This window comes from Dermacentor variabilis, chromosome 10, assembly GCF_050947875.1.
Source record: "Dermacentor variabilis isolate Ectoservices chromosome 10, ASM5094787v1, whole genome shotgun sequence".
Taxonomy (NCBI): Eukaryota; Metazoa; Arthropoda; class Arachnida; order Ixodida; family Ixodidae; genus Dermacentor; species Dermacentor variabilis.
The window spans coordinates 56,962,896-56,975,331 of NC_134577.1; the positions used below are offsets into that span (position 1 = coordinate 56,962,896).

At 46.9% G+C, this 12,436-nt stretch overlaps 1 long non-coding RNA gene across 4 annotated transcripts in view; it reads left to right on the forward strand.

Moving 5' to 3' along the window:
* The window catches only part of LOC142559552 (uncharacterized), a 96,578-nt gene that overhangs the window by 54,090 nt on the left and 30,052 nt on the right, over positions 1–12,436 (forward strand). For all 4 annotated transcript variants that reach the window (XR_012823155.1, XR_012823157.1, XR_012823154.1 and 1 more), the window contains exon 4: positions 991–1,120. This is a non-coding gene — a long non-coding RNA (uncharacterized LOC142559552). The remainder of the gene's footprint in view (positions 1–990; positions 1,121–12,436) is intronic.

Below are 12,436 nucleotides of genomic sequence, written 5' to 3' on the forward strand. Positions count from 1 at the left end.
TGTTGTTGTTGTTGTTGTTGTTGTTGTTGTTGTTGTTGTTCGGAGTGCCCTCGTTCACTTTGTTTTTGTCAATTGGTTAGCCTATTAGCCGTACTAGTAGAATAATAAGTAAACTAGTCCATCTTCAGGTTCTTATACCGGAAACATTCTACAGAAAGAATAGAGGAGTTCCAAGAAGTGGGCATATCACAAACGCCCGTTGAGCACAGAGGTCCGCCGGTGACGTAGGATTTATAGAAGCGCGCACGACGGGACTAGATACTGTGCCGAGAATGGCGCGGCCGGCACTCTCCGCTTCGACGCAGTTCACCCGTGTTGCACTTGTGGAGAGTGGTGCTGCTCACGACGTTCAGCAAAACCAAGGCTCATAAAGCAACGTCTTGTCCTAAGAGCACGACCGACATGGAGGCCTCCGAACTGTACCGCAGTAGCGATGCTGCGGCCCACATGTCTGAGCAGCGGGCGGTTCCTTTGGCTACGATTCACGACTGTTTCTTTTTTTTTTTCTCTGTACCAAGAAGCCGATAGACATCGTCGCAAGGCCGCAGTGGCATGAACACGCTGCGTTGCCTTAAATACGTCAGCTACGTGTTGCACGTTCGTAACCACTGTGAGCGGGGAAGATAAAGCATGTTGACGATGAGACGGTTGAAGAACGCGCGCAATCTTGCTAAGTATACAGCATAGTGAATCAAACATTTTGCAGCCCGCAGAAGATGTCTGTGTGTGTATCAGGCTTCAACCATGTCATACTTCAGTAGCTGACATGCGCTTCACTCCGTGGTCGCTCACTATGGCCCTTGGGAGTGAGCCATAACGACTGAATACAACTTTGAAAATAACCAAAACAAACAGCCGAAGAAAACATAAGCGCAGCACACATAAAGACAACACGAGAATAACAGCATATGCTTTCACACGTATCTCGCTCAAGTGTAGTATGGGAAGCTCCACGTTTTTTTGCGTATAGTAATTGTACTTCTTTTTCAGCAATAACTAATTCTCTCCGAGGCAAGTCTCTGATGGTGAATTTGACGGAAGAAGTGATGAAATACATCAACAGCAGAGGCGATAACATCAAGTGGGTGAGCTTTACGGACAAACTGTCATCCAGAGATCCGTAAGTATTTTTTAAGGAACTGCAGAGTGTGCTCCAGTTCAAATATATATATATATATATATATATATATATATATATATATATATATATATATATACCGAAGACAGAGAGAGAGTGTATGTTGCTAACGTGGAACAATACCGTCCATGATGGTGCATTGGGTATGGCGCTGGCTTGCTAAACACGTGGTCGCGGGATCCAATCTGGCCAGCAGCGGCCGCATTTTTATAGAGAAAAAATAAAAAAACACATCCGTGTGCCGCTAATTAGGTGCACGGTAAAGAATCTCAGGTGGTCAAAAATAATCCTCATACCCCACTACGGCGTGCCTCAAGATCATATAGGAGTTTTGGCACGTAATACCCCATAATCTATCTAACAATTTTCCCCTTAATAATGTTCACCTCTGTTCCACGTCCGACGATAAATGTCTGTGTAAGTTACACTTGACGCCGTAGGCGACATGCAGTTCCTTTCAGTGGGGCGCCTGCTTTTTCCTACGTATTGCTGCAAAATTCGGGTAAAAGGCATACACCGCCTGCCTCTAAGCCCATATTTTCTTGTCCCATGATCTAATAGCGCCATGGCGTTATGGGCTCCGTGTCGCAGAAAATGCGGTGTCGGCGTTGGCAGCATTGTCCGTTAAAAAAAGATTTACCCCGAATCATGCATCCCGAACCACGCAAGCCCTCCGCTTAGCGCAGAGGCGTTACTGGACTTATTGAATTTCTCATAGTAAAATGCGTCAAAAAATTTGTAAAGTGTGACTTACACAGAATCCACAGCCATGAAAGCGTCGGATTGTAATTTGAATATACGAGAAAACCTAGTTCTGTTAGGCGGAAACTCAAACACAAACCCCTTTACCAGCTGCCGTTTGAGACCTGTCTTAGGAGCGGTAAGTCACGCTCGGTTCCTTGCAACGCCATCCAGATGGCACTCGCCTCCGCTCATCTGCGGCAGGGACGGCGCCCGCTGGGGAGGAGAAACAGAAAAGAATAACCAGAAAGCTCGCCTTTGTGCATAGCGTTCGCCACCAGCGTTTCCAGGAAACATAAGCTGCAGTTGCCGTGAAGCTTGAGAAGCGGCCACGGATCTTTGAATGATATCGCGTTCCGTTCTTAAAGGCAAAGCTTAAGAATCCTCCAAGGTTTTTAATCCAAAAATGCGTGCGTTGCGTGCAGATTCTCAGTCCATAGTCAGCAGATTTAAATCCTCAAAGCCCTAACTGATTTGATTCCTCACAAATTGTAAAACCGGCAGCGGTGGCGTAGAGGTAGAACACCCGCCTCGGGTGCAAGAGGTCCGTGGTTCGAATCCCGGTGCCGGCAATTTTCCACCGGATTAAAAAAAAAATCCGCGTGTTGATAAAATTGCACAAACAGGCCTGGAGTGTGGCCTGATCCCGGTGACCAGAACCGGTAACGCACTCCCTCACCAGAGCAGGATTGGCCACCCTGGTGCAGTACTTGGCCACAACCTCCTATGAACACAACAATCAAACCCCGGCCCTCAGTCCCCAGCAGCTGCGAAGCAACTGACCACGGCGGCGGTCAGACCTGCGACGCAGCAGAGGGTGCTAAGAATCACTGGCTCCGGACAGGCCGCCATTGGAATATGAACCTGGCAACGTTTAACGCTAGAACGTTATCTAGTGAGGCGAGTCTAGCAGTGCTATTGGAGGAATTAGAGGGCAGTAAATGGGATATAATAGGGCTCAGTGAAGTTAGGAGGCCGAAAGAAGCATATACAGTGCTAAATAGCGGGCACGTCCTGTGCTACCGGGGCTTAGCGGATAGAAGAGAACTAGGAGTCGGATTCCTGATTAATAAGAATATAGCTGGTAACATACAGGAATTCTATAGCATTAACGAGAGGGTGGCAGGTCTTGTTGTGAAACTTAATAAGAGGTACAAAATGAAGATTGTACAGGTCTACGCCCCTACATCCAGTCATGATGACCAGGAAGTCGAAAGCTTCTATGAAGACGTGGAATCGGCGGTGGGGAGAGTGAAAACTAAATACACTATACTAATGGGCGACTTTAATGCCAAGGTAGGCAAGAAGCAGGCTGGAGACAAGGCAGTGGGGGAATGTGGCATAGGCACTAGGAATAGCAGGGGAGAGTTATTAGTAGAGTTTGCGGAACAGAATAATATGAGGATAATGAATACCTTCTTCCGCAAGCGGGATAGCCGAAAGTGGACGTGGAGGAGCCCGAACGGCGAGACTAGAAATGAAATAGACTTCATACTCTGCGCTAACCCTGGCATCATACAAGATGTGGACGTGCTCGGCAAGGTGCGCTGCAGTGACCACAGGATGGTAAGAACTCGAATTAGCCTAGACCTGAGGAGGGAACGGAAGAAACTGGTACATAAGGAGCCGATCAATGAGTTAGCGGTAAGAGGGAAAATAGAGGAATTCCAGATCAAGCTACAGAACAGGTATTCAGCTTTAACTCAGGAAGAGGACCTTAGTGTTGAAGCAATGAACGACAATCTTGTGGGCATCATTAAGGAGTGTGCAATGGAAGTCGGTGGTAACTCCGTTAGGCAGGATACCAGCAAACTATCGCAGGAGACGAAAGATCTGATCAAGAAACGCCAATGTATGAAAGCCTCTAACCCTACAGCTAGAATAGAACTGGCAGAACTTTCGAAGTTAATCAACAAGCGTAAGACAGCCGACATAAGGAAGTATAATATGGATAGAATTGAACATGCTCTCAGGAGCGGAGGAAGCCTAAAAACAGTGAAGAAGAAACTAGTATTTGGCAAGAATCAGATGTATGCGTTAAGAGACAAAGCCGGAAATATCATTACTAATATGGATGAGATAGTTCAAGTGGCTGAGGAGTTCTATAGAGATTTATACAGTACCAGTGGCACCCACGACGATAATGGAAGAGAAAATAGTCTAGAGGAATTCGAAATCCCGAAGGTAACGCCGGAAGAAGTAAAGAAAGCCTTAGGAGATATGCAAAGGGGGAAGGCAGCTGGGGAGGATCAGGTAACAGCAGATTTGTTGAAGGATGGTGGACAGATTGTTCTAGAGAAACTGGCCACCCTGTATACGCAATGCCTCATGACCTCGAGCGTACCGGAATCTTGGAAGAACGCTAACATAATCCTAATCCATAAGAAAGGGGACGCCAAAGACTTGAAAAATTATAGACCGATCAGCTTACTGTCCGTTGCCTACAAAGTATTTACTAAGGTAATTGCAAATAGAATCAGGAACACCTTAGACTTCTGTCAACCAAAGGACCAGGCAGGATTCCGTAAAGGCTACTCAACAATAGACCATATTCACACTATCAATCAAGTGATAGAGAAATGTGCAGAATATAACCAACCCTTATATATAGCTTTCATTGATTACGAGAAAGCGTTTGATTCAGTCGAAACCTCAGCAGTCATGGAGGCATTACGGAATCAGGGTGTAGATGAGCCATATGTAAAAATACTGGAAGATATCTATAGCGGCTCCACAGCCACCGTAGTCCTCCATAAAGCAAGCAACAAAATCTCAATAAAGAAAGGCGTCAGGCAGGGAGATACGATATCTCCAATGCTATTCACAGCGTGTTTACAGGAGGTATTCAGAGACCTGGATTGGGAAGAATTGGGGATAAAAGTTAATGGAGAATACCTTAGTAACTTGCGATTCGCTGATGATATTGCCTTGCTTAGTAACTCAGGGGACCAATTGCAATGCATGCTCACTGACCTGGAGAGGCAAAGCAGAAGAGTGGGTCTAAAAATTAATATGCAGAAAACTAAAGTAATGCTTAACAGTCTCGGGAGAGAACAGCAATTTACAATAGGCAGCGAGGCAGTGGAAGTCGTAAGGGAATACATCTACTTAGGGCAGGTAGTGACGGCGGATCAGGATCATGAGACGGAAATAATCAGAAGAATAAGAATGGGCTGGAGTGCGTTTGGCAGGCATTCCCAAATCATGAACAGCAGGTTGCCGTTATCCCTCAAGAGAAAAGTATATAATAGCTGTGCCTTACCAGTACTCACCTACGGGGCAGAAACCTGGAGGCTTACGAAAAGGGTTCTACTCAAATTGAGGACGACACAACGAGCTATGGAAAGAAGAATGATAGGTGTAACGTTAAGGGATAAGAAAAGAGCAGATTGGGTGAGGGAACCAACGCGAGTTAATGACATCTTAGTTGAAATCAAGAAAAAGAAATGGGCATGGGCAGGACATGTAATGAGGAGGGAAGATAACCGATGGTCATTAAGGGTTACGGACTGGATCCCAAGGGAAGGGAAGCGTAGCAGGGGGCGGCAGAAAGTTAGATGGGCGGATGAGATTAAGAAGTTTGCAGGGACGGCATGGCCACAATTAGTACATGACCGGGGTTCTTGGAGAAGTATGGGAGAGGCCTTTGCCCTGCAGTGGGCGTAACCAGGCTGATGATGATGATGATGATGAAATTGTGAAACCAACATTTGAGTTTATATGCGCACTCAGCACACAATGCAAGCGAATACAGCTGTTATTTCACTCTATTTGCCGTGCTACAAAAATAGCTGTCAAGGCTCCGGCTTTACTCTAAATGCCGTGGCGAAAGGTTATACGTCATTTTAGCAGATACAACCCTGGCGTGGCGTAGCAGAGAATGTCAACAAATCTGGATCTGGACAGGCCGCTACTGGGAACTCCAGCTGGCAGCCTTGATCACGTGAAACTTCTGTATTGAAGCTAGCTTATCAAGGCTTTGAAGAATTATCAGGCATGTGCTTGGATATCATTGGCATCAGTGAGAATAGAACTGGTGAAAGATATGCGACGTGTGTCCCAAAATTTCTTGCATTATGTATAAAAAATTCATTTCACAAACTTTCAACACCAATGTCGTCTCCTTAAAAGTACTCACGTAGGATTCAATGCACTTGTTCCACCTCTTCCATTGCTGGAAGCATCCTTGCAAGTCCTCTTCTGTTACAGTGACGTCGTTTCCTTTTGCATTGCCGTCACATCCACTACGTGTCGCCCCCGGAACGCCAGTTTGCATATAGGGAACAAAAACGTCGTAGAGAGCTAAATCCGGTGAATATCGAGGGGATTCCAGCACAGTGATTGAATTGCGTGTCAAGAACTCACGCACTGTAACTGCTGAGGGCCCAGGGGAATTATTGTGGTGCAGAATGCAACGCCCGTCCTGAAAGTAGCTTGCTCGCACGTGGTGCACACGTACTTTCAGAAGCTTTATAGGACCACCTCCACTTAGGAATGTGCATTGGCAGTTTGGCTTTCTCGTGCGGCATTTTCTTCTCTAGACATTGTGCATGGGGTGCACGTTCTTCGAGATTTTTTCCGTGTTTATTGCGGCTTGGACGTCCGCATGATTCTGTGTCTTGTGTCTCTTCATTCCGTTGTAGTTAATGCCAATCTTTTGCATGATTTATTTGCCCGCCTTGGTTCCGGAGAGTCTTTCAAGTTGCGCTATCCCCTGTGCTTCCGCGATTTCGTCCAGTATGTTATGTACCACCAGTTGTAGTACCCTTTCGTTTCTTGTTTATTGCGGGAGACTCAGTGCCGTTCTTTATGCTTTTCTAATAAGCGCATCGATTGTGTCTTTCTCAGCCTTGTTCCAGTGGACGAATGCCGCCACGTACGCGACGTGGCTGATCGCGAAGGCCTGGACGAATCGTATGACGTTTATTTCTTTAGTGTCCCTTCTGCTGTTGGAGACCCTCTGTATTAGCCTAACGGTCGCCGTGACTTTCTTTTCCAGACGTGTTATAGCTTCCGCGTTTGTTCTGGCTTCGGTTCAGAGACTGATCTTTTGGACAATGGGTAACCCCGTGCCTTTTTTCGTAGTTATTCTGATTTCCATTATGTGTAGTCCCGCTACGTCTCCGGACGGTTTTCCTAGCCTCCTGGCGTCTTAGAATAGCAGCTCTGATTTCTCCGGCGAGCATTCTAGTCCGGTGCCCTCCATATGATTTTCGATTGCCTCCAGCCCCCCTTGAGGTCTATTCTCCATATCCCTATCACTTGAGTCCTTCGTGGTCCAAATCATAATGTTGTCTGCATAAACTGTGTGATTATTGTCTTCTATTCGTTCCAGTTTATCCAATAGTCCCATCATGACGAGGTTGAAAAGCATCGATGACACGACGGACCTTTGCGGTGTGCCAGCGTTGCCCATGTCCACCTGGATGCTCTCCTCCTCGTCCAGTCTGATTTTCGCTGTTCTACCTGAAAGAAAATTTGTGATATAAATATACGTTCGTTCGTCCAGGCCCAATTGCGCGATCCTGTCGAGGATAGCTGCGTGCTTGACCCTGTCGAATGCCTTCTTTAAATCGAGTCCGAATATTGCCATCAATCCTCGCTCCGTGGTGTCTATCACTTGCTCCTTGAGTTGTGTGATGGCATCTTGGGTAGAAAGTCCTCTTCTGAAGCCAATTGTGTTGATGCGGTATATGTAGTTGGACTCCAGGTAGCCGTTAACTCTGCTCAAACAGCCGTGCTCCATCACATTACCATCGCAGGAAGTGAGGGAGATCGGTCGCATTTTCTGGATTTCTAGGGATTTACCCGGCTTGGGGATGGGGATCACGTCGGACCTCTTCCACTCGTCGGGTATCACCCCTTTCCGCCAGCACTCGTTGATGTAGCCTGTCAAGTGGCTCGTTGCTTAGTCGTCCAGGTTCCGTAACATCTTGTTTGTCACTTTGTCAGGGCCAGAAGCCGACTTGGTCTTGATGGTCTGCAGGACCACCTTGATTTCTTGCTGGGAGAAGTCTCAAAAACTACGGCGCGTGGGAGGGGGTGTTTTTCGTAGATGCCGCCAGGTACCCCCGAAACCGGGATGACAATGACGGTGTCGGTGGTGACGAGGGTCACTCCCTCGTCGCAATGGTGGTCGTAGATACGAAAGGAAAGACCGTGACTGCGGGCTCCGTAGGGACCAGATCGTCGGCGGCAGTTGAAGAAACGGCAATCACACTTGGCTCTTATCAGTGGTCGGCAACAAGACACAAAAATAATCAGCGACTCTAAGACGGCCATTAGGAACTTCACAAAGGGCTGGTTCTGCACCGAGGCGGCCAAAATCAGGAACTGCAGAGCAGAAGGCTTCAAGAACCGCAACAATCACACCCAAATGCCTCAAGTGGATCCCGGCACATATGTGAGAAGTAACCACAGAAGACCCGAGCACACCTCTCAACCTCAACGAAAAGGTCCACCGAGCCGCACGAGAACTAAACGACCGCGGCTCGGACAGTGACAGCCCAACACCCCGTACTCCCGCGTAAGGTGGGAGGACTGCGGAGAAGGCGATGGAGAACACGGAGCAGGTGACGACGACGAAGTAGCGATACAAGACGACAGGGAGAGACTGGTCACCTACCACGACGTACTGACACATTATACGAAACAAACAGAAGCATACCCACAACCGCACAAACAACTCGACAGGTCTCATAAAAAAGATTCGAGAAGGTTGCAAACGAGAACGTTCTGAAACCCAGCACACTTAAACAGAGTAAATTCCAGACAATAACCAAACTTGAGCTGCAAGCTCTGCAAGCACGAACACGCAGACATGGCACACACTTTATGGAAATGCACAGAGGTCAGAGCAATATATGTAGAGGACAACATAGAACCGGACCTCCCGAGGAGCGATGACTAAGTGCTCTGACTAGCTCGGAACTACACGACCAACTATGGGCTATCCAACGGGCCCGGGCAGCGGTGGAAAGGATATGCCTCACCGCACATAATGGCCGTGTGGCATGAGCCCGGGCTGCCAAACTCGCAGGGGCTTTTCTCATTGAAGTTTTTTCCGTCCGTCTGACCCTCAGGTACAACTTAGGGGCACACAGTTCCATGGCAAGGAAAAACACAATCAACATCACTTCGATATTTGCTTTGTTCTTCCGCGCTCTGTTTCTGGCCTTGGCTCATGTTTCTTATCCCATTCGTTCCATTGTGACTTCAGCTTGGTGTCGTATTCGTAAATCCAAGTTTCGTCGCCGGTGACGACCTTTTGCAAGAATTCATTGCTATCGTTTGAAGTTTTACAATAAATTCAACATTCTTTTCGTAGCACCGTTTGCGAGTTAGCAGTTTCGGCACAATCTTGGCACAAACCTTTTTTGATTACCTAATTTTTAGTCGTATTCCGGTGAACTTAAGATTTTTTCAAACCTGGTGATCCTGTTGTCATTCTAACAGTTATTCGGCGTTCACTGAGCACATTTTCGAGGTCTTCCTCTTCACATGTGGTAGAGGAGCATGCTGGTTTTGCATCGTCTTTGGAATTTTCAAGACTTTTGAGAAAATCATGTTCCCCACTTGAAAACAGTTCTTACCCATAGCACATCCTTCTCATAGACCTTTAGCAAGATTATATGTATTTTCTGCAACATTGTTACCCGATTTCACGAGTAATTTTATATTGATATTTTGTTCCATCTCCTTGACGATCTTCATTTCAACAGACTAAATATAATTTTTTCTATTTTATTTATTTAACATTACTGCAACGCTGACGCCGACGACGACGTAGGAAATTCGCCTGGAGTGTGAATTAAATTGCTATAACAATAAAATGCGTGCCAAGAGAAGGGAAGCGCAGTCGACCACAGAAGAGAATTATGTGGTGTGTTGAAATTAGGAAATTGGACGGCGCTGCACGGTGGCGACGCCAGGATCATTGGGAGCTGTGCTAGTGTACATAAATAGTGTTACCATTTCGGACTGTGGCGCAAGAAGATGAAGGACCGGAGAAGACGATGTACACAATCGCGATAGCCTTCTTCCCGTTTGCTCCGTCTTTTGCGTAACAGTTCAAAATGATCAGCCTCGACCAACTCTCCCAGTCGTCTGTTTTGCTCAAAATAAATAGCCTGATGTTGAGGCGGCCGCGGCATCATGCGCTGGAAGGCTCACAGGTTGCGTGCTTGCGTCCTGTTTCTCCTGGTTGTGCGCGTCGCCTTAATCACCCTTCTGGGTCTCAGCATCTGAAGGATGACACATTGAACTACACAACAACAGCGTCTGCGTTAGTTAACTTTCCTGAAAGGCAGGCTCGGGAGAATCTGCTACCACCAATTCGCTCAATGTTAGATTCACCTGTAACCAACAGCTTCTTCCTGCCGCCGCAAGCTGGAAGCTTTCAGGCCTGAGGCTGTCCTAATACTGTAGCCATCTGGCCTGCTCCGGGCCGTGGCAAGGCTCTGTAGTGCCTGTGGCAATGCGGGAACAAGCTGGCCTAGAATGAAACTAACGAACCGTAACACGCTGCTCGAACTGCGCATTGCGCGGCATTGCGCCAACGTTACAGGAAATTGCCGCAGATCTCGCAAAGTTCAGACCTGGAAATCTTACATAGCAGTTCCCTATGACGCTATTGCTGTCGGAGCAGGGCGCGTCAGGGCGGCAAATATTTTACTGCGATAGTATTGTTTCAGCCTTGTAGGTGGGTCGCACGCACTTTGTGGGCATCCCTCTGACAATATATTTGGTCTGATACCGAAGGTAGTAGACTGTATAACACAGCGGGTCAATGCGCTAGCTGTCACGAGAGAAAAACCAACTGGCACGTGATGTAAGCGCCAGACGTCTGAAGGAGGGACTTCGGCCCTTCAGAAGATGCATGCCATCGTGGCCTAGTGATTAGATCATTGGACGGCTGTGGTAGAAGACAAAGATTCGATTGCACCGTCGGTCACGCATCTTTAATAGCATTATAGGCAAACTTCACTAGTTTGGATGTACTAACAAAAAATATTTTTAAGTACCTTAAGGGACGCCGAGCGGCATTACACAGGGAGGGACGGGGGAGGGGGAGGAATTGCAAAAGAACGAGCGTGTCATGCAATACTACAAAATTTAGAAAAGTACTAACGTCCGAAAAACAAAATCAATGCACAGTAGGTGAACATCGGTTGAGAAAATTAACTGTGTAAAATAGAAACATTATAAAGTATAATATTAATTAGGGCATCGCAAATAACGACACTGCCACGTGAGACAGCAAATGGGCACTTAGATATTGACACAGAATGCTGAATACCTATTTGCGCGTAAGAAAAGAACGGTATGCGCATTTACGAAAAAAATTCTTGGTGAATGTTTTAGTAAAGCTGTCTTAAAGGAATCTCTTTCGGTTAGTTCGGCAATGGCTTGCAGGTAGACCGTTCCATGGTTCAGTTGACAATGCAAGTGGCGAGTTTTTATGCTTGCTTGTATGGGCGAAAATGAGCTATACCCTTTGTACATAGTCAATGCGCGATGAGATATGGTCTACTGGCCGAATATGGTTGTAGGAAAATTGTGAAGCGCCCTGTTAGATGGAATGGAATAAGGTAACACTGCTAACTTTCTACGCATAGTAAGAATCGGAAGATCAAATCTTTTGGAGTGGGTGACGCTTTGGTGCCGGGAATATGAAGACGGAATGAATCTTACTGCTGTATCTTGAACTGATTCCAGCAAATTTTGGATTGCGCGATGAGAGTCCCAAATAATTGGCGAGTACTTTAATGGTGGCCTAAATAGTGAAATGTGCGTATATATTCCGGTTATACCGGTATATATCCAGGTACATCCCAGACGTGTCGGCGCAGCACATTTTTCTCATGCTTCAGCACGACGTCCTTCACCCGGTAAAGGGTCCGGAAGGCACCATTCTGCTTGCTCTCGACGTGAAAAAGGCATTCCCATGACACAATACTAGAAGGAACAGAATCGGTAGGTTATGGAACGCACATTTACCAGTAAGTACGCAGCTTTCTGAAAAACCATGCGGCCACCACTGGTCTGGGCTCAACTAGGTCGAAACCCTTTGCAGTTCCCAATCGAGGAACCCCACAAGGCTCAACACTTTCCCTCCTCCTATTTATTGTGGGAATGCGTAAACTCGCACTGGAACTGCGGACGAAGCAAGCCCTAGGGAGTGTCATATATACTGACGATATTACACTGTTGGCAAATAGGGGTCCTACGGGGTTAAACAGGAGTTTCTGCAGTTCGAAATCCAACAGGTTCAGACCTTCACGCGAGGGGCAGGCATGATATGTGCTCTGAAGAAATCCGAATTTATTCTAATAAGTCCAAAGTACGTGAGACCAGAAAATCGCCCGAGTTTCGAGGTTTTCTTGGACGGGGAAAGCGTAAGAGAGGTAGATCAACTGCGCCTCCTGGGATTATGGATCCAACAGGTGGCCGGAGTAGCGCGCACGCTCCGCCTTCTCAAAGGTACCACCCAAAAAGTAGCTAAGATGACCGTATACGGTTACACGAACTCGCGAGGGCTTTTCGGAAGGGGAAAGG